Source organism: Larus michahellis, chromosome 4 (genome assembly GCF_964199755.1).
Source record: "Larus michahellis chromosome 4, bLarMic1.1, whole genome shotgun sequence".
Lineage (NCBI taxonomy): Eukaryota > Metazoa > Chordata > Aves > Charadriiformes > Laridae > Larus > Larus michahellis.
In genome coordinates this window covers 18,662,764-18,683,948 of record NC_133899.1, presented here as the reverse complement: position 1 = coordinate 18,683,948, position 21,185 = coordinate 18,662,764, and the positions used below count along the sequence as shown (strand labels likewise).

Sequence of the window (21,185 nt, the reverse complement as noted above, 5' to 3'; positions counted from 1 at the left end):
GACGCGGGGAGGGGTGTGTATGTGTGTGTTTTAAAACGGGCAGGAGCTCCCCGGGTCGCCGAAGAGACGACACCGACGCCGCTCCCTCCCTCCGGGGCTCAGTCCCGGCGGCAGCGGCCGCAGCCCCCAAGACGAACCGCGGGGCACAGGCTGAGCCTTCCCGAGCAGCCCCGCCGCGGGGCCGGCGGGCAGTGCCGGGGCGGGCGGCGCGCTCTGCCCGGTGTCTGCGGGGGGATCACGGCAGGGCCGGGGGCGGCGGGGCAGGCGCGGCCCGCACTACACTACCCGGCAGGCAGCGGCCCCGCCAGGCCCGCCCCCGCCCCTCCCGGCTCCTGATTGGTTGTCCTCCATCCGGCCGTGGGTCCCCCCCTTCTCCCATTGGCCCGGGGAGCCGTCCGTCAGCACGGGGAGGAGGGGGTGTGGAGGGGTGGCGGCGGCGGCAGGCGGCGCGGTTACCGGGGAGTCCGGAAGCGGCGCTGACAGGACGGTGCGCGGAGGCGCTGCGGGTCGAGGCGGCCAACGCCTGGTCGGGCCCGGCACAGCCCAGCCGAGCCCAGCCGCGGGTCGGGACGGCCCGGCCCCGTCCGGCGAGGTGAGGCAGCGGGGCGGCAGCGTCGCCCGGCGGGGCGTCAGGGCCGCGGGGCCCTGTGGTGGCGCTGCCCCGCCGCACTGGGGCGCCCCCTGCCGGGCGGCGGCGGACAGGAGCTGCCGGGGGGGCGGCAGCGGCGGGGCCGTTGTTGGTCGCGCTCCCGGGGCCAATGTCGCCCTGAGCCGTGCCGGGCCCCGCAGTAAGGCGGCGATCGGGGAGCGGCGTACGGAAACCCGGCGAGGCGAGGTGGGTCTCGGCACCCTCCTCGGGGCTGCTGTCGAGCAGCGCTTTGTCTGGCGTTTCCCTCCTTTCGCTTCTTTTTACCTTTTGTTGTTTTGTTTTGTTTTTTAATGTGGAAGTGTCTGGTGTTTCGTCTCTTTAAAATCCGTGTGGGTTGTGCCCCCGGTAAGCGGGCAGGGTCTAACACCGGATCGCACGCTCTCTTACATGCTGAATCCACACAGGTGTGCACTTTCATCAGTTTTCAGCTGCACGGTGTCACCGATATTTGTCCCTGGGTTAATTTTAGCTATCGCTGTAAAGCACCGCATTTCTTTTTCCACTCAAAAGCGCTTCTGTCATAATCCTCTGACAATACCCCTTGTTCGAGGAGTGAGATATCATCTGGTAAAGTTTTATACATTTAACGTTCATTTTATATGTGAGTAGAATGAGTAACTGCTTTTCCTTGCCCATTTCTTTGTAGGGAGAAGCAGAAGTTTTAACCGTCTTCCCATGGCATCTGACTTTCTTGAGGAGGAGGTAAGGTTAATGTCATGTAAAATTATCCTCTTTATTTCTGATGTTCTACTAATCATGCTTCTGTAGGTGTACATTTTGGAAACTGAGGTGAGTTCATGCATACTTTCGTGCATTGCAACATAATACCAGAGCTGATTAATAAATGGTAGCGATAGGACTCTTATGTCACCAGGATTGTAAGTGTCTATCAAACCGACATTCTCACTACGTTATGTCACTATTATATTCTTTGCAATTTTAAAAGAACTGTAGATAATTCTTCAAGATATTGAAACATTTAGTTTATAGTTCTGTTGCTGTGGTTGTCACCTTCACTTTGTATCAAATTTGAGACTCATTTCTTAAGGATGTCTCTATTTTCTGCTTTATTTGCACGTTGATAGCTCCACTGAATGACTAGTCACAGCAACTTTTTCGTCTGATAGAAGCATGTTAAAATGTGAAAGCCTAAGACTAATCTGATTTGCAGGACTTTTCAGATCTTTGGTTAAAGAGAAATTAGAGGTTTGTTTCGCTAGTCTTGTTTATGTAGTTCTGTCAGTTCTATTAACAAATGTGGGGCTTGAGTATACATTTGCTTCTTTTCTTCGTTTTACTGAAGATATGTACATTTGGAGGTATGGATAAGTTCTTGTTGTCAGGTGTTTGTCTGCTTTCTAGCAGTCAGTGAAATGATATTAAAATTCTATACTGTATATATTTTTGTCATAATTTCCTGGAAGCTGAACTGTTAATGCAATGGAAGAAACATTTATTGTTCAATTCTTACTTAACGATGGGTAGGATTTATAGGCTGGCTGTGCGCTCTTCATTTTATTTAAATTAAGACTTGTGAATTTAAATTCAGTTTGTATAAAGAAGTAATTAAAATCACTATTTTTACAGCTTTCAGTCAGACAGGCTGGTCCTGCAAAGCTGTTTAGAGCAGTCTTTGTTTACTTTAGTAGTTGGACTCCAGTAGGGTTTTTGACATGAGGGGAACTTGTATTTGAGATGACTGCACAAAATGTGGTGACCCAAAATGTAGCAATATTTGAACTTGCATATTTGTTTTTCTACACTGGTTTCATTTGCATAATTTCATTTACGGTGTGCAAACATGTGTGGTACAGTGTAAAATAGCTTAATAAATTAGTGCTTGAACATATAATAGGGATCAGCTGTATATTTTCTTTCTGGGAGGTGGAAAAATAGGCAGGGTGATCTTGAAAGTAACAGCAAACTGATTTTTAAATGTACAGCCACTGCTGTCTCTGACTAAGTGGTTCAGTTGCAGGTGGCTTGTAGTAGATAGAGTTAAACTTGGGTATCTTGGATATGATACACCTTAATTTAATTACTTTAATAGCTACTTTCTGTTGAAACTTTAAAATCTAACGATCCTGCTTTTATTGCAGTCTTTAAAGATCTAATCGTTCTTGTGTGTGTCTGAGATGTAAAACTTAGTGCAAGGAGAGGCAACAGATTGGTTCCGTCATACGATTTTGTTGGGTTTTTTTGAGAGTACTTAAAAGATTATGATGGATAATGCTGTCTTGCCAAAGAATGCCGACACAGGTGTTCATCATTATCTTAATTAAGATCCTGAGAAAATGTCATCTTTCGGCATGAGTTATGAAGGGAGATGCATTAGGAGATCATTTCAACTTTTTTTTTTCTTTTTACAGGGGTAGATGAGAAGGAGGCTATTTTCTCAAAACCTTTTTGATATTTCTTTATCAGAATACCCGACCTTAGACACTTACTGAATCATTTGTTTCTCCATTTCAATTTGTGAATATATTACCAAGTATGTGAAGTTAAAGGGAATCCTCTTTAAAAATAAAATAAATAAAAAATAATAATCCCTCCCCAGTTACTCTCTGTTCTGTTTAAAGCTGTCCCTGTAAACAAAATACTAAGACTCAGATGTATTGGAAATTGCTGCTGGAAACATCGGCCAAGAGATGTTTTATACAGGGTATTTTAAAGTATTAATAACTCATACTAATGACCAGAAAAAAAGCACATGAATATTTATCTTTTTAATTAAGTATGAAGAGAAAAAAATTTCCTTTTCTCACCTTTGCACTACCATAGAAGTAAAACTAATTAGCGTGCAAAGCAGAGGGAGGGACTTGTGGTTTTTTATGTTAAATCAATATATTATTAGGTGAGCAAGAGCTAAAACAATGCATCTAAAATACTGGCTGATGCATCGGCAGTAAAACTTCGGGGCGCTTTCCTGCAGATACTTAACTCGTGTGTGTGTGTGGCTGCTGCTTCCCTCAGATGAGGCACTGGGAGTTACAGGGTCAGCACTTGCAGTGGAGGTACGGGTGTTTGGTGGCTCTTAGCCTGGGTGAATGATCTCTGGAAGAGCTCTGCAAGGCACCCTTAGCTTCTCAGCTGTTTCTGCTGCCTGCACTTACTTTGCTCGAGACTCTACTTGTTAGCACTCCCTGTGTTTGCGGTTTGAGAGCGAGGTGTAAACTTGCGAACATCTAGAATAACTCTTCTTTCCTGTGTCTAGCAATTGGGTATTAGGTAGCTTAGGTAGACTTTTGGTTTTTTTCAGCAAGCCTTTCTATGTAAAAATCACTTTTTGTCTGCTAAAAGAAACCTGATTATCGGTCTCAGTCCTTTTTTAAATTGTATCAGCAAACCTGTATGTGTAATAAAACCATACACAGAAGTGCAGCTGGCAAGCCTTTTAAGCATGTAGTTATTGTATTGAGCATGTAACTCCAAAGATCTTGACAGTATCATGGGAGAACCTGAGCCTGTATTTCAGTTTCCTTGAAGTTTCCTGTAATTACCTTAAATAGCACGATTTGCTTGAATTTGTTGGCATAATATGGACTAAGTTAAGAATGTCTTTAGGGTTTATTTTGCTTACAGTTCCATGGGTATGTGCAGAAAATAGACTCTTCTAATGGTCGACTTTAGTGGAAAAAATGAAAAACTGCTCTCTTTCATGTCTAAACAAGTTTTTTACTTAGAGCCACATCTACTGTTAGTTGGCTCCTCAGCGGGAAGGATGGCTGTGGCTCCCCAAGCCGTTTTATGGGATGTGCGTGTGCCCGTAGCTTTCCATATGGTGGCAAATTCCCTTTGGATGGCAGGTGCTGCAGCACGGTGAGAGCTCCCATAGCTGGAAACTGACCTCCAGTGTGGGTGTTAGAGGTGGGTGACTTCTAATAGCAGCGTTGTGTTCAAAAGGGTTTGTATTTTATCTGCTTTACTTACATATATTTGCAGTCCTTATGACTGGTGTTTGCAAGACCTCAGCATTACCTCTCTGAGGAGAAACGTAAAGCCAGGTAGCCTTTCTAGCCTTACACCCAAAGAATTTTTTGTAAGAGTTCATAATTTCTGATTTTTTAATTAAGATTAGAGCTTTTTAGTTTCTGTTCCTTAATGTGGATAATGCAGATGCAAATGATTCTTGAAGCAGTTTTCTCTGGATTAAAGTGAATGTATTTGTAGAGCTAGAATCTTCTTTTTTAATATAAATCATTGTTTGAGGGGAAAGAAACAAGCCAGTCGGACCTTTCAAGGTGAATGCGGATTGTCGTAACAGAGACTTTGCTGTACTAATAAACTTGTGACTGATCGCTCTCCTGCTCTTCCCGAAGGAGATGCATCTTCCTGAGCTCTTTTTTTTCCACAATAGAGCAAAAACTAGCCTTTTCTTTTAATAAGCACATCTTTTTCCACAGTATTTCTCAGCATTTCTATTGCAGATCAAGAACCCGGCATTTACCTCCGAAATATTCTCTGCTGACATCTACAGAACTTTTCATGCCCTTCAGATTTAATTTTGTATAGAATAATGCATGGTATAGTATGTAGGTCCTCTGTTTTCAATTAAGCTGTATTAGGTAACTATGCTCTTCTTTCATATCCTGTAGCAAAGTATCAATATCCACATGGCAGCGTGCTGGGAGAAAATAGCTACAGGCTTGGCTGCTACTGTAAAGCCAAGAACTAACATTTTAGCCTGTGTGATAAATAAAACTGAGGTTGCGACTCTTGGTGTATTGGAGTTGCACTAAATAATGCTACAGTGCTGTTTATTACTGGTTTCATTGGATAATATGCAGCTATAAAACCTGCTTGAAGCTTTTATTAAGAATACTCTGTCATTATAAAAAGGTGCCTACAACTTCTCTATGATATTAACGGTGCAAGCATTACTTTCTTTGTGCTGACTTCCTGGCTGTTGTCTCGGGAGGACCTTACCCCCTCCCAGCTTCTGTAGGCATCAAGAGTCCAGGAATGTCTCTTAGGAAGAGGACAGCTCTGTAAAGCTTAAGTTTCAAAAGCTATTTTTAAAGTATTTTTTGCTCTTTGCTTTTTCTTAAATTTATTTCAGTATTTAATTTCTTGCTTCAGTTAAAATTAATCTGATATTATCTGTGGTATAAACTCTGCTACTGTGTCCCTACGTGAAACTTAAATTGAGGTCACCCAGATAGTTGTCTGAGAGGAGGCTGCAGAATGGCTGAGAGACTTTGATACTGTGATACTGGCTGAGAAGGTGATGGCAGGATTTGTTAGTAGGAAAGGGACTAGGGATCTTGAATCTGGGGCTTGTTTTCTCATTCTGTTTGTGGCACATCCTATGACCTAGATTTGTTCCAGTAACCTCTGTGCCTCTGTTTACCTAACTGGAACCCTCTGCTTTTCTCAGAAACGTTCAGCTTTGAATTGGTATCTGTACTCATATAATTTCTTAGACTGTTGTGCTTTTGAGCAAAAGCAGGTTATTAATGCTGTTACTGATTCATTAGCTAAATGCCATTAAATTTCCATATTCCACAGATCTTTGATTTCCATGGGCACCTGTTTAGGTTCGCCTCTTAGAAAATACAGAATTGAACACCATCCAGTGGGATGTGGTACTGACGTAGGGTCTTGTGGGATTTAACAGACACGCTAGATCAACGGGTGAAGAAACCTTTGCATTGTTCAGTCTGCAGTCGTTGTTTGTAAGAGAAACCTGCTGTCTAAATTAGTGACAAACACTATCTTTTTGTTCCATTTCCCCGTTCTCCATATGTCCATTTTTTGCCTTTACAGCATGCACCCTAGAGCAGGAGCAGTGAGGCTCACGGTGAGGAAAATGAATCCAGCAGTCCATCCTATCCTGTACCTGCCTGAGTACAGGAAGAGACCTCATACGAAGCCAGATCACATCTGGGCTTGCAGCTCTTTTTAACCATATTAAGTCCTATTCAGAGTTAATGGTAAGTAATTTGTTTCATGTATGTTATGATTCATTAAGTAAGGCATTACAGTAGTGGCACTTTCCTTTGTGGTACTGGGTTCTGTCTCTCACAAAATGCAGAATTAATGTTTCCAGATACATCAGTTTTAGTCCTGTTGAGAGGATCACATGGTGCAGATGACCAGCACTGTAATAAGTATGCTCTTTTGTTCTTTCTTTTTTTTGTCCTCTCCAGATGAGCTCAGTGAGAATGGTCTAAACGATGACGAAGAAGGGAAGAACAGAGTTGGAAGGTGGGAGCTATTTCAAAGCATGATTATTATTCTTTCCATAACACCCGTAACACACCGTTTCCATAACACAAAGACTTTATCAACTTCATTAGGTAGAGTATTGATAATAGTGTAATGTCAGTAATATAGCATGATGTAATATTGCACTGCTTTATTCTTCAGTGATCATGTGGAGCTGCATTAAATAAATGAACATATACTATTGCCTTAAATGAACATTATGAGTGAGAGCAGTAAACCAAAAAGGTGGGTTCTAGAGGAAATGCTGCTAGATTTTTTTTTAAGCCAGTGTCTTTTCTTTTTTCAGCTCTTTCATAACCTGTAGTTCTTTTTTTTTTTTCTTGAGAAAGATACAATGAAGAAAAATACTTTTTAGTTTAAGAAATTGAAGCTAGTTCAACTTCTTAACCAGAAAGACTTTGCAGTCCTCTTAGCTGTTACAGCATCTTAATGCTTTATCCAGCAGAAAATAGTACTTGTTGTGCTGATCCGTGAACTCTCCGTAAACATCTGTAGTGTCACAGCGTGTGCTGCCCTTTCTTCTTAGGGCTTCCCTTGTTGGGGAGCAATTGTGAAATGTCTGCTGTGGTGCAGCCCTCTGTGGCCTCTTGCATCCAAGGATGGAATTTGTGTCTTTTTTCTGCCTGGAACTTGTGGGAGCTCCCTCCTGAGCCCAATAGTTCTCAAGTATTGCAAGAAAATGTCTCACAGTGTTGTCTGGGAGATGTGACTGTCTTAATTATTATTAACATTTATTAAGTGCCTTACAATGGAGGGGAAGAGTCATTGCCTTCATTTTTATGAATAGGAGGTCTGGCATGTAGGAAGAATGGATCTCTTCCATCTTCTGTGATTCTTGACCCACCTAATTAGGTGTTTGTCACAAGAAATAACAACCTGGCTCAGGGGAACGGCACGGGGGAAGGATGCCGGTGCATTCAGTGTGGCACACTGCTTTTCCGTCCCAGAATGGCTTAACGTAGTAAGCTGGGTCTTCCCTCTCCGAGTGTCGGTTGGCCAGTGAGGAGATTTAAAAGGGCTGATGAGCCTGAGGCTTCTCTCTATCGGATAGCTTCATTATAGATCTCATCCGGGAAAAAAGTGAGGTACTGCAACTTCATTTCTAGGAGCTACTCTTGTTTTCAGCAATTACTTACCCTCTGTTCCTCCTGCTTCCTTTCACAATAGAGTGGCCTTTCCCCAGGATAAGCTGATTCACTTTACGGCTGGTATTTGCAGTTTTCCTCCACTTAGTTAGCCTCTAAGGCAGTAACTGTTTCTTCTGGGCTAAGACTTTCATTTCTTCTTTTTTTTTTAATAGTTTATTTTGTTAAGAAAGAGAATCTGTCCAGCTGCTACAAACAATAGTGGTTTTTGATGTGTATCAATAAAGAGTTAGAGATGTGTATTTTCCGTGTAGAAGATAAAGAGATTTAAAGCCTGCTTTAAAGGAAGGCAAACCTTGGAGAGGTTTACTTAGATGTACAATATGCCCTAGTCTTTAATTTTTAAAAACAGTATTAAGGGAATTTTTTTTTTTTGCAAGAAAAGAGAAAATAATTTCATCTTTTTGATTGCATTTTTTTTTTTTCTTATTCTCACAGTTGTGAGATAAATACTCAGAAATATGAGTTGGTGAGGTTAATGTGATTAAAATGAATGTGTGATAACAGGCTCTGCACATTAAAGATTAAGAGCTCAAATTATAGACTCCAGAGTGAAACACTCCTTGAGCATTTGCGAATTTTGTTTGTACAAGGAGTGCAGGCTTAGGCCCACGGTTGCGGTTGCACAACAATTTCATCCTGTGTGCTGCTTTTTCATCTTGACTGATCTGCACAGAAGTCTCTCGAACGCTGTGGTGTCAGGGTGAAAATGTAGTCTGGGGTGAGGTGGGGGGACAAATGAGGAAATAATTTCAGTCCAAGCGTTAGTATTACTCTATAAAAATAGATTAGTCTTACACAAATGATTCACATTTACAAAGATCAGTTTATAGCATTTTGACTGCAGAGTAGTTAATTCTTTATGTATAAATTGATCCTTTATACAAATGTAATTCCATATACAACAGTTAATCTCTTTGAGTGCAAGTTGAAAATATATTATCAATTAATTTGTGTAGGTTATGACTTTCTTTCTCCTGTACTCTGCAGTGGTTACCTACACTAAAGTTGCGTCGGTGTGTGCTTAATGAAAATTAGATGTGAAATTTAATATGTAGAGGACAAAGAAGCATTGAAGCCCTTATTGCTCTTAAAAAGACAAAAGTATCTCAGACAATTCTCCTTTCTTAATCTCTTGAGAATTTGATGCGTAATTCTGTTATAAGCAATTGAGAGTGAATGAAATTGAAATATTTTTAGAAATAGTATTAGTAGCAGGTATTATTGCTCACCTTTTGTGAAGCCTAGTTTTGTTTTAAAAGGCTTTGTGAGAGGCTAGTTTATAGACAATCTTCCATTGAGAAAGAAAAGCATCTTGGACTTCTGTGGAGAGACAAGCCTAGCTGTTCTATCTGTGAAATTTGCTAATGTTGCAACCGTTTAAATAAAGTGTTTGTTTATATAACAGCAGTGGCATTTCTCCTCCTCTTCCTTGCGGTTTTGTCCGACTAGATGTTATGAGTGGCAGTTGCAGTGACTGCTAAGTGTTTAAATGATGACACCATTATGTGAAGTGATTTTGAAATGAGAGATTCCAGCCAAGAATTACATCTGCTCTCATCTCCTTCAAATCATACTCTCTGGCTGTGCAGATTATGATTGATTTGTTTGTGACAGATTGCAGGAAACAGTCATTGATTTTTCAATATTTTACCTTAAAATTATTTACAGTTGTAACCAAGGGGAGGTATTTCCATGGGCTGTCAGCCCCTGAAAGACTGGGATAATATTCCCTGCTCCCTGACAAGACAAATTACCCGTAATGAGTGCAGTAGCTGAAGGGTATACTTTTATTTTAAAATATGTCAATAACCCCAGTGACTAAACGAATATTGATTCAGCATAATGAAGCCTGAGTAATGTGAAAATGAGCTCTTCAAGGAGCATAGTAAAGACTTTCTTTTTAGCTTGTAGCAAGAAGCTTTTCATTCTTTACTGTTAGGTAGTTGAAATCTGCAGTCTTAAACAAGTCATCCTTAAGCAGCAGTAATATGTGGAATAATGTAACAAAATAATTTGGGTTTTTTTTCTATTTGGTTGTGGGTTTTTTCTTTCTTTTTTTTCCCCAAGTACTTTTTCTTCAATGTGTTTCAGCAGATCAGACATTTAAAGAGAAAAATGCAAGTTATCCAGGGCAGAGATAGAATTACTATTGGTGTTAATGTCTTTTGCAATAATATTCTTCAGCCAGCCTAATGGCATTTTTAAAGTGGGTTCTGCATATATGGGCATGGAAATGTATCTAAATAAACTGTAGATTTAATTTCATATTATTGACTTCTTGGACATATTGATGTGTGTTCTATGTGATCGGTCTAATATTCTTGTCCTTTAACAATTTAGAATAGCTGGTTTATGAGAACCTAGATATACTATGTTATAAAACTTAGTTACCGTAGTGCACATTTTTCTTTCTGGTGCCTTGTAACACTGCATGTTTCTTACCAAATGAGAATTTTCAAGCAGTAATTCATTTAAATTACAGTAATTTATGCAGTGCCATAGGTGTGGTGTGGAAAAGCATCTAATAGATTAATACGGATGTACTTCAATTGTTCAGGGTAAGGATTAGATTAAAGACCATGTTGAGGTACAATTTTTTTAACATTAAAAATATCGAACACTAAAAAAAAAAAATCGTCATCTGAAAGGATCAATTCTTCATTTGTATTCGAGAGCATTGTGCAACATAGGGAAGGCTCTGCAAAAGCACTGGGTATATATAGCTGTGTAATCCAGACATAGGCAAAAAGGTATTTTCTTGAGGTGTTTGTGTGTGTGTCAATTATGAAATAATGTCATAGCCAGGAGCATTTAGTGAGCATGTTTGGGCACGAAGACGACTTTCCTTATTTTCTGAGGACTGACTTCAATTGCATCCAACTAGCTTGTGAAAAATCTTCAGAAGGATGTTTTTCTATCTGCACACAGGTGATTTTTCCAAATGTCATTCCTTTAGTACAGCTAGAAAGTATTTCAGGAGGCACTGGAGAACCTGTGGCATTGAGAGTTAAATGGCAGCCCCAGAATGTGAGATATGTTCCTGTTTTTAATTTGTTAATTTTCAGAAAAAAAAGTGATGTGATGTACATTTGAGTGGGTTACAACTGTAAATAATTGTAGTTTTGAGGGGGTTTGTGCATAACACCTGGGGTTTGCAAGATATTGGAGAATCGTTAATGGTAAGGGAGTAATAACCTCAAATATATGGCAGTGACAACTGGTGAATTTGGGGCTGTTGGAAGTTAAGGTTCAAAGGGTAGCATTTAAGTGCTCAGTGGTATTGTACACATCCCAAGTTCTCTGCCTGTTCTCTTTGTTTCTGTACCTTTTGTTTCTTTGGCCAACAGCACGACATGGGAAGGGAAGGTCCTCTTTCGGTAGCTTTCCTGCGGTAGCGAGTAAGAGAGAGACTGTTCAGGGCTGGGTGCCAGTTATGATGCAGACTGAAGGGCAAATAAATGTTTAACTACATCTCCTTTTCATGAATAACATTGCATGAGCTCAGTGGTACCAAACTAAACAAAAGTGGATACTGCTGGAGGTACTGCTGACGGCTAAACCAAAGTGGACTCTGCTCACAAGCCATTGGCTTGTTTCACTTGCAAGACAGATAACGTCTCTTGCTTTGCTGCCTTTCCCAAAGACGAGTTTGCTTATAAAATACCCGCCTGCCTGGTGTTCTGGTTCAGACCTGAACTGTGTGCTTGACCCTTGTGGCAAATGGTGCATTCTTGGCTGCAGGAAGCTGACAAATGTCTTGCGAGCTTTGTGGGTGATACCGGAGATTTCTGCTGATGGTACCTTGGAAGGTTCTGCAGTTTATTCACACATCTCCTTTTAGGGTTAGAACTGCTACAATTGCTGGTCCACTTCCAGGTGACTATGGAAGATAAAAAAACCAAACCAAAACAACCAACCACCCCAGATCCTTAATCAGTTGAAAGTTATTGTGGCATTTGGCATCTCCTAGGAGCTGAGCATAAACCCAATTGCTGTTCAGTTATGTAAAGATAAAAGCAGAAAACACTGTGAAATGAAGGTCACAAGGTAAGAACAGAGTAATCTCCTTTGTGGTGGAGAAGAGGCTGTTGATAAATCATGAAGGACTAATATTTAGGGGTCATATGTCCCTTGACATGAAGACAGCATCTCAGTATGTTCTTGTAGCGGGAAGGTGGTGCAATGTTAGTGGTGTGGGTGTTTTTGGGTAACAGGTCAGATCTCTATACCTATTTAATTGTCAGATTCCACTATGAATAAGGTGGCAACCAAAACCAATGGTTGATTTTTATTTTTCAATTTTTTCCTATTTATTCCACCTCCATGTTCTTTGCTGTACAGATAAACTATGAACTTGTTATAGTTGATGGAAAGGGTGTGGGAGGGGGGAGGGCATATAAATGTAGGCAATGGAAATCATGCTCACTGGCTAAGCCCTCCCCTCCTCAATTTGTTTGTTTGAAATCTAAGAACTAATATGTGATGGGGCCTGAATCAGAGCAGTCTGTAAGTGGGCAGACAGCACTATGTAGAATTTGCTAATCTAAATGTCATGGTTAGTTGAAACTAATTCTTTGTGCCCTAAGCTACACATGTTGAAGTTGCGTTTCTTTTTGTTTTAATTTATGAACAAATAATTGATTTTATCAAAAGCAACTCCACGTATGCAGAATATTCACATTTTCTTGGAATGACCATATTATGTACTAAAAGCTTTCACTAACTTGAGTGCCGATAGTATCACACAGTCTTTGGTATGGTGGCATATGGTTTACGGTGAACTGTTAGAGGGCGATAACCCTAAAAAAATACAAAGAGGATCCAAGACTCCTTGAAAGTCTTGCCTAACTGCAGTGGTTAAAAAGGCATAGCTGACTTAATGTATGAGTGTTGAAATCTGTGTCTGGAATTATGGAAACAAGTTGAGAAACGTGAACTGAATTGATTGTTGATTATTTTCCTTTGTAAATGCTGGGAAAAGATGTATTATGCTTTGCTGCGGCCTTGTAAGGATAGGGTTTTTTGTTTTGTTTTGTTAACTTATCTTTTAATATGAAGTGTCATTCCCAAAATGAAGTAATGTCCTTGGGCTGGTGGCAACAGCTGGAGTTGCAAAATTCATAAATAATTCAGAGAGGGATAAAGGGTAGGGTTGTTTTGGTTTTTTTGTTTTGTTTTGTTTTTTGTTATTTGAATCTTTATTATGTGCACACATTTCATTTTAGATACGGCATCGTTTGAATTCATTCGGTGTGATGATTGCACTGACCTGTCATATTTATTTTGATATCCCTTTGAAGGACCATATGCTCTGTCCTCGGCATGAAAAAAGATGCAAGTTGCTAACCAAAAAGGCAGCTACATTCCTGTAGGGATGAAGACCCTTGCTTCCCGTTGTCACGTCAGGAGACGTACAGCTGCAGTGCAGTAGAAGCAAGTGCAGTTGTTACATCAGTGCAGTGACTAAATGGCAGCGTAGTCTAGCCAAAGGTGGAAGAAAGGGCAAAGCCTGTTTGCATCAGGGTGTATTGCATTAAAAACTCAGCTGTCACCGAGGGCCAGTTGGTGTGAGGAACCTGGCATGTGGAAGATGGGAAAGATTAAAGCCAGCTAGAAATCTGCCAAGGTGGAGGTGTGCCATCGTAGCTTTAATGTGGGAATACAATTAATTACTCTGTATGTTGGAAGTGGGATTGCCGTGCACACAGCCTTCCAGAGACACACGGGAGCTAGTCTGGTTATGCAAAGCTCAGGTCTTTTTCTTTGACCAATCTATGCCCTCCTTTCCTCTTAAAGAAGCTGGTTGCTTAGCCAAACAAAATCTTGGATAATGGTCTTCGGGAAAACATGCGATTGTAGTCGTTGTCTTCTCTAATTCTGTTGTAACTGTTGCATCTGGTCCTTCTTCACTTATTTCGGTGGTATGTTTCCGTGGACAAGTGGTATATTTTCCAGAAGTTGCAGAGAAATCTACCAATGTCAGGTTCAGCCATGTTCCATAAGTAATGAACTGCATGATAACGAGTAATGTCCGGTTCCAGCTGGCTAATGCAGTGGCTGGTATTAGCAATTCATAGCTGGTGGATAACAGGACCTTGTTAATGTTACCTTTGTATGCACTATTAACACGATAGGAGGCAGCCACTATAATATTTTCATGGTGTAAGGTGTAACTGCAGCAGTGAGTGGTGATTTGTATGAAGCAGACGGTCCATTGTGCTCCTGCCAGTGGCAGAAGGAAGCCAATTAAATGCAGGTTAGTGAAATGCAATAACTAGAAGCTGTGAATGAGAATGATAACTGTATGCAAAATTGTTTCTTTTCTAGATCCTGCCATCAATGACTGAGCCTCCCTGAAATCTTCTTATCAGTTACTGCCGAGATGAGAAGGATAACAGGAAGGAGGAGTGCTTAAGTGGTTTTAATGACAGTTAATTTCATCTATTTATCAAATGACAGGTTGTTTTTTCCTCAAAACTCGATTGTCATGACAAGATGCTTTTGGAAGTCATCTTTGTAAAATAAAACTGACAATTTTTAGGCTACAAAGAGCTATTGTATCTTTCTATACAATATTGTCATTATGGTAAACCGCTGGAAAGTCTTTATTTTTGAAGTAATTTAACTTGCATACTTCATTCATTTATTTGAATGTCTGTTGAATGCCATGTGAAAAGTTTCTTGCCAGAGTTCTTTTATTCAATGGAATAGTTATTCTTACAATGCTCAATTTATTATTGTCTAAATTACTGTTGCCTTAGCCTCCCGCAAAAATGTTTCTTTTTAGTAATTCTTAAACAAATAAGGAATGAATGAAGTTTTGTCCCTTTCGTGTTTTGATCGGCATATTTTTCCTTTCAGTGAAAGCGTCTTCAGTTTTCAGAATGACAGTATTACAAAGAAAGGTACTTTTGCATTTTTTTGCCTTTTTTTTCTTTAACAGAAAATGTCTTTTGTGCTATGATTTTTTTAATATGTACACTGCCAAGACGCAATTACTGGAAGGCGAGACAGAAGCTGTTGGGAATGTCATGTTATGCCAAATTAAGAATTATTAGCTCTTACTTTCTCTGCAATCTCTTCGACTAGAACTCGACCTATTGCGTCTGGCTTATACTTTGACTCTAGTGGAACTAATGTGTCCTTGGAGTAGCGTTTTAGAGTAACTTCAGATTCACGTTTTTTTCACAAGTCTGCCTTAAACTGCTGGGATTAACTTCAGAGAAGGCAAGAGATACAGCCTCCTTGGTCAGCAGCTGTGCTGGTTAAAGAAGGAGGCTTCATGCACGCTTGCTCACTCGCTCTCTCCTGGAGGTTATCGCCCCTCCTAGGGAAGCAAACTGAACTGTTTCCCTGAGCACACCCAGACTTATTTCAGCCCAAGTTACTCATGCTATCAAATGTTGGTTAACTAGCACCCTGGGTCATTTAGATGGGAAGGCAGGGAATGCACAGACGGTGTATCTGGAAGGGTGGTGTATTGACAGGAGGGTTCTTGGGGAGCTGGTGCTGGTGTAATCTTTTCAACAGGTGCAGCTACATCTCTAAGCTATGGTACAAAGTGGATGTGTTACAAAGCTGTGCAGTTCTGTCATGTATAATATTCACATTTCAGGGACGTAATGGATAATATAAAATAAATCTGTGCTCTTTGACTTATTCCTTGCGTGTGCCACTGTGAGTGCGGAGAGATGGTGTGAGCGTGTGTAGGTGACAGGACACCTATTGCAGGAAAATGTATCTGCTCAAGCTGCACGGATGGTACAAATGTTTCCATTACCTAGAGAACACACTGTCTGGCTTTACTCATCAAAGAGGCTGCCTCAACCCACCCATGCCTCAAGTGACCTGTTTTAGACACACGGTGCCCTGAGCTGGTCTTAGCGAAGAGGGGAGAACACGTCCAGCAGGAGAAGCTTCTCTGTCTGATGTTGCATGATGTTGCACTGCTGCTTCTCTGTCTGATGTTGCATCAGTAGGTGCTGGAGTCTGGTGAGGCGTCCAAGCTCTTGATGTTCCGTGTGCCAAAATTAGAACGGTGTGGATGGGCTTTAGCACTGGAAGGCATACTGGGTGAAAACAGGGCACTAAACAGCTCCTTCAACACTGACCCTTCTTGCGGGAAGGCGGTGGAGTGTAGGTGCTGTCCCGCAGACGGCTTGGGCCTACAAAGAACAAGAGGTTTCCTGATCTGTCAGAAACCTGAGCGCAGCAGCGCTGCTTGTGTCTCCTCTGGGGGCACTGCTGGATGAAAAGAACTTGGTTCAGTCACAGCCTCCAGCTCAGCTGGCATTGCATCCACTAGCTTTTTACTAGCCCTGTGCTAAAGAATGAGGAAGTATGTCCTGGCCTCTCTTATGTGCCATGTGTAAGGGAGTAAAATAATGTACTATGCCTGGAAAGGAATTGGTATGTGAGGAGAAGGCGCTGCTCTGCCTGGCTGGTTTATCCTCAGCAGCACATCACAGTGCCTTCAGAGCGGGGCCTGCATCTGCTGTCCCCTGAACTGCAGGTCTGAAAAATAGTGACATGAAGAGATGAGGCATGGCGAGTTTTAGGAATAAGGCTTGCAAAGAGATTTGGGAATGTGCACAAACTTACAAGTCGCTATTATTTTAAAATTTTATGTAAAAAAGATAATGATATGATAGAGTGTGAAACCTATTGCTTTTCTGCCAAGTTTTGAGTTTACTTGGCTATGTACTGCTATATGTTGAGAAAATGTTGGACTCTTCAGTCAAACTCTGTCTTAGCCTTGTTAGCCTGTACTTGCTTGGTGCATGCATAGTTCAAGGAGGCAAAGCGCCAACCGCATAGTTTCCAAAATCCTCAACTTGCTCCCGATCCAATCTCTGCACCTTTCTGGTGAAGGGGTGTGTGGCTCCAGGTGTGAGTGCTGTGCCCTGTGCCACCAGCCTGGGGTTGAGCCACATCCGAGTGCCGAGTTCAGAAGTGATGTCCCTCTTCCAAAGGACTGGCAGATGTCCTCCCCTGACCATGAAATGAGCCTCCACAGCTCTCTGAGACAGCCCATAGTTCACATAATTCTTTTATCTTAATATGGACTATTGTAGTACTGAGGTTAAAATATTTAATGAAATGCTTGCGATTGCCTAATAATCTTTTTGCCTGCTTAAGTGGTAATACGTAGTTAAAGCAGTATTGCAAAATAACATATGTCTTACGTTGAGCGCTGTCATGGATATGTTACGTCAATGAGTAAAATTTTACATCCAGGCATTTAAAGTGATCAAATACTATAGTTAAGACTGTCATACTGTTTATGTAGCGCTACAAAGAAAACAAAATACAATTTCAGAGCAGACAGCTTTTTTTTTCTTATAAATACTCCAAATAATAGGTTGGTTTCAAGTAGACTTCCTGGCTCTTCGGTGATTGCCGCATTCAGTATGAATCTATCAAGATCCCAGGCGTAATCATGTGTTTGTTATTATAAACACATGATTTCTATGTATGTTCTCCACAAATATGTTGGACAAAACATAGTTTACCTTTTTAACTGGTACTATATGGTTACTTTCTAACTCCTTTAACTTCAGTTCAAACTTGGTTGAATAAAATGTGCATTCCTGAAGATAATCTTTACGTCTGTAATGTGGCAGCTGATTTTATGACTGTTTTCAAACTCCAGACATAGCAAAACATTTTCAAGGCAATAGGTGTTGACAATACACAGAGATAAAAATCAGTTCATGACAAACTCTAAGGTGCAAACTTTTAATAAGACCAATGAATCATTAGAAACGATTGGAAAGGGAATAGTAGATTTTGAATGAAGATGAAATGTTTTTGTAGAGGTATATGCTTGAACAAACGGCTGGGTGGGGTAGGGGAATTCGTCATGGGCTTCTGTGGCTTTTGCTACACCTGGGGTCAGACTGGGTCATCTTAGACCTCCTTTTGGCTTGGGAGGGAGGAAGGCATCTTGGTGTAACAAATACCTTCACAGCATAGCAGCTTCCACTGAAGTTACTCAGAGTTACTTACACTTCTCTCTAAAAAAAGATCTGGGGGGGAGTTGCGGCATCGCTTAACTAATTTGGCAAGGTGCCCGTCTCCTAACACCGTGCCTTTTTCAAAGCTCCTCTTTCACCTGGCTGCTTGGTTCTGCCGAGTGTTACGTTTCATCGGCTTTAGGTGGGTTTCTTTCGTTCATCCATCCCCCCCCCGCCCTTCCCACCAAATTAATCAAACAGCACATGAACCTTTTTTTTCAGAGCAAATGTCTTCTACAAAGTGTAACATTGCCTTGCTGCTAGAAATAATTATTAGGTTTAAAATAATCTGACAGCATCCTGCTGTGTATAAATTAGGTTTGTTCTCTACTACGATTAGTTAGCTGGCACCCATTCACTAGCACGTTACAAAAAAAATGATCGCAAGTTGATTGCATCCGGTTATCTGCCTTTTTTCTTATTAATGGGCTTTTTGTTGCTGTGCTGTCACCAAGGTTGAAATAAATGTGTGCATGTTGTACGTTTCCAGGTTCTCCCCAGCCTGGGGAGATGGTGTTGGCTCTCCTGCACCATGAAGAGACTCAGGAGCACAAGCCTTTGGAGAAGGGGAGAGGTTGTCTGCACTTAGATTTCTGAATCTTGTGCACCTTTGGTTTTGGCTGACAGGGATTTTTTCTGCTCTGTGGCAAGCAGTGTGTTACCACTGAAGTCCAAAATGCCAGGTATAATTAGCTCATGTGTTTAAATAGGTGTTGTTATTTTTTAACTTGTATGTACTAGCCTATTTTCATGCAGAAGTACGTATTTTACCTGGGAGAATGCTGTGTGAATCAGAAAAAGCAGAAAAATTATTTCATGTTATGTACTAGTGTTTAAGATTTTAAAAATAACCATGAGGTCTTTATTTCTTCGTTTACGATTGATTAGGGTTAGAGTTTTAAAAGCTTAATGGCGTCTATAAGTGCTTTACAGTCAGTCACTGAGAATTATGGGCTTGGCATGACTCACATTTTTGTCCTCCAGTATATCCATTATTGTTAGATGCTGAGCAGTCCTTGCACATAGATGACTGATTTTTTGGGGTATTTTACATTTTTACATGTTCAGAAAAATACTTCATTAAAGCAGCTGCTGGGTGAAGGGGGTAATTAAAGAACTGTACCACTTTTATTGAAGTTGACACATGCTGCACATTCCTGAAAACTCAGTATGTGAGCAGAATGTTTCCAGGATTTATTGAAGTCAAATACCAAGAGATACCGTGGAGCTTTTAATAGTAGTAAAGATAACTTCAAGTTTTACACCGTTATATAAATCTGTCTTTAAGAAGAGAGCTATTGCAATACATTGCTCATGTTCTTCGTATTTTGGGCATGTGTATGTTTTATGTATGCACACACACACCTACACACAAATGCTTAAGACCTGAGCACTTTTATTTGACAGTGATTGTATATTCTATTTAGTATTTCTTTGGAAAAAAAATAGTGTTGTAATGCTGACTGAGAATCTTAATTTGCTTGGCGGCAAAAGAAATCTGTGGTTTATTGATTTTTTTAAAACTTTTTTTTTTTTTTTTAAAACTGAAATGCAATCCTGCTTAGTTTGAATTGCAGCCCTTAGTGTGTGAGTGTCTTGGTGTAGCACATAAGGAATCTTACTTAACGTGAACTGAGGCTTGGTTTCATTTTAACTAGTATGATGAGTGCAATGTTCCGCATGCGTAATGCCTTGCAAGTTGTGAAAAAACAGACTTGTAATTACAACACACAGTGACCAAACGCATTATAAATAAATGTCCTCAAAAAGTCTATTAAACAGATATAATTACCAATATTGTAATTTTTAGTGATACGATCTTCTTTTTCTGTTCCTTTCCCTTCTTTTTCCAGCGCACTGGAATAATTTTATGTCTGTCTGAGCACAGCAAGGCACATGGGGCTGTCAGTGCCCATGCATGGGATAGATACAGGCACTAAGCACTTTCCTGAAAGAGGGGGCATAATAAAATATCAGAGGGTCAGATCCTTCTTTTGAGTGACCCCAGAGCCTGACGGATGCTGTCAGAAACAGCCCCACCTCTTTCAAAGCCAAGCAGTGCCAAGAGTGCGAAGGTTGAGCAGGTTTGTGGCCCTGTGGTGGGCGGCAGTGGCGGCCCTGAGCAGAGGCGGCCCGAGGACGAGCTGGGAGCGGGAACCAGGCAAGGTACTGGAAATGTGACGTTTCGTCTTTTGTGAATGCTTCCAGTTCTCAGTGCTGCCATCTCCATTTCCCTGACAAGAGAGACAGTCTCAATACAGTAGCACGGTGGCTGGAGATGCCTTTTCCAAAATCTTCTCTTTAAACAGCAGTAATTAAGCCACAGGCAACTTCCAGCTGGAAAGCCTGTGCTACCAGTCTTCATTAGTAAGACATTTTTGCTTCCTGAAGTGCTTTGTCAGTGTTGAAATCTTAGCAGTGCGCTGGCTGTTTATCGATACTCCATATTTTGTATGATTTCAGAGTAGAACATTGCCTTTACTGTGTATTATTTGGCTCAAACCATCAAACTTTCACCTGTGTATTTTGGGATGTTTAAACCTTAAGCACTTTTCAAGCAGTATGTTTGTCTTAACTGCACACTATAAAATAAAACACACTATTAGAGTACATGCTGAAAGAACATTATTCATCAGCAACGAATAAAAATGTGTAAAAAATATTTTTAAAAATGTAGGGGGTTTTTGCTCGTTCTTCCCAGTTGATTTTGCATTATTTTTAATGTGGGGCACGGAAAAGAAGAGGTTAGGTTCCCTTACAAGGATGCATAAGGTGCTGTTGTGTGTCGGTGTTCTAAACCAAAAATATACTTTTTACTTGTAGCATCGTGTTAGGTATGCGGTAGAAGTTAGTTTTATGCCTGGATGTCTGCATGAGCAGGCTAGGTATTTTTGACTGTCCATGTATTCCAACAAACTCATCTTATGGGCAGATCTTTTCATATTGGGTTCTGCAAGTTGAAGATGAAAAATTGGTTTCTAAACTACTTGTGTGTGTTAATATTGTGAGTCAATTCCCATGTGTTAAAGTGTAAACTACTAACTAATCCGTAGCAGTTTATGCAGGAGAAAGTCATTTAATTAACACTTTTAATTTCAGCTGTGAAAGAAGGTGAAAATGAGGTCTGAAGAATGGAGTGAGGCT

At 40.8% G+C, this 21,185-nt stretch overlaps 1 long non-coding RNA gene across 2 annotated transcripts; it reads left to right on the top strand.

The window, feature by feature from the left end:
• The first annotated feature begins 405 nt into the window (after window positions 1–405).
• LOC141741928 (uncharacterized) lies at window positions 406–17,403 on the top strand. 2 transcript variants are annotated; one of them, XR_012586527.1, is made up of 5 exons: window positions 406–592; window positions 1,296–1,351; window positions 6,416–6,582; window positions 6,799–6,856; window positions 14,353–17,403. It is a non-coding gene; the product is annotated as an uncharacterized LOC141741928 (long non-coding RNA). The 2 variants fall into 2 exon arrangements; XR_012586526.1 differs by having other exon boundaries at window positions 444–835.
• The last annotated feature ends 3,782 nt before the right edge of the window (window positions 17,404–21,185 follow it).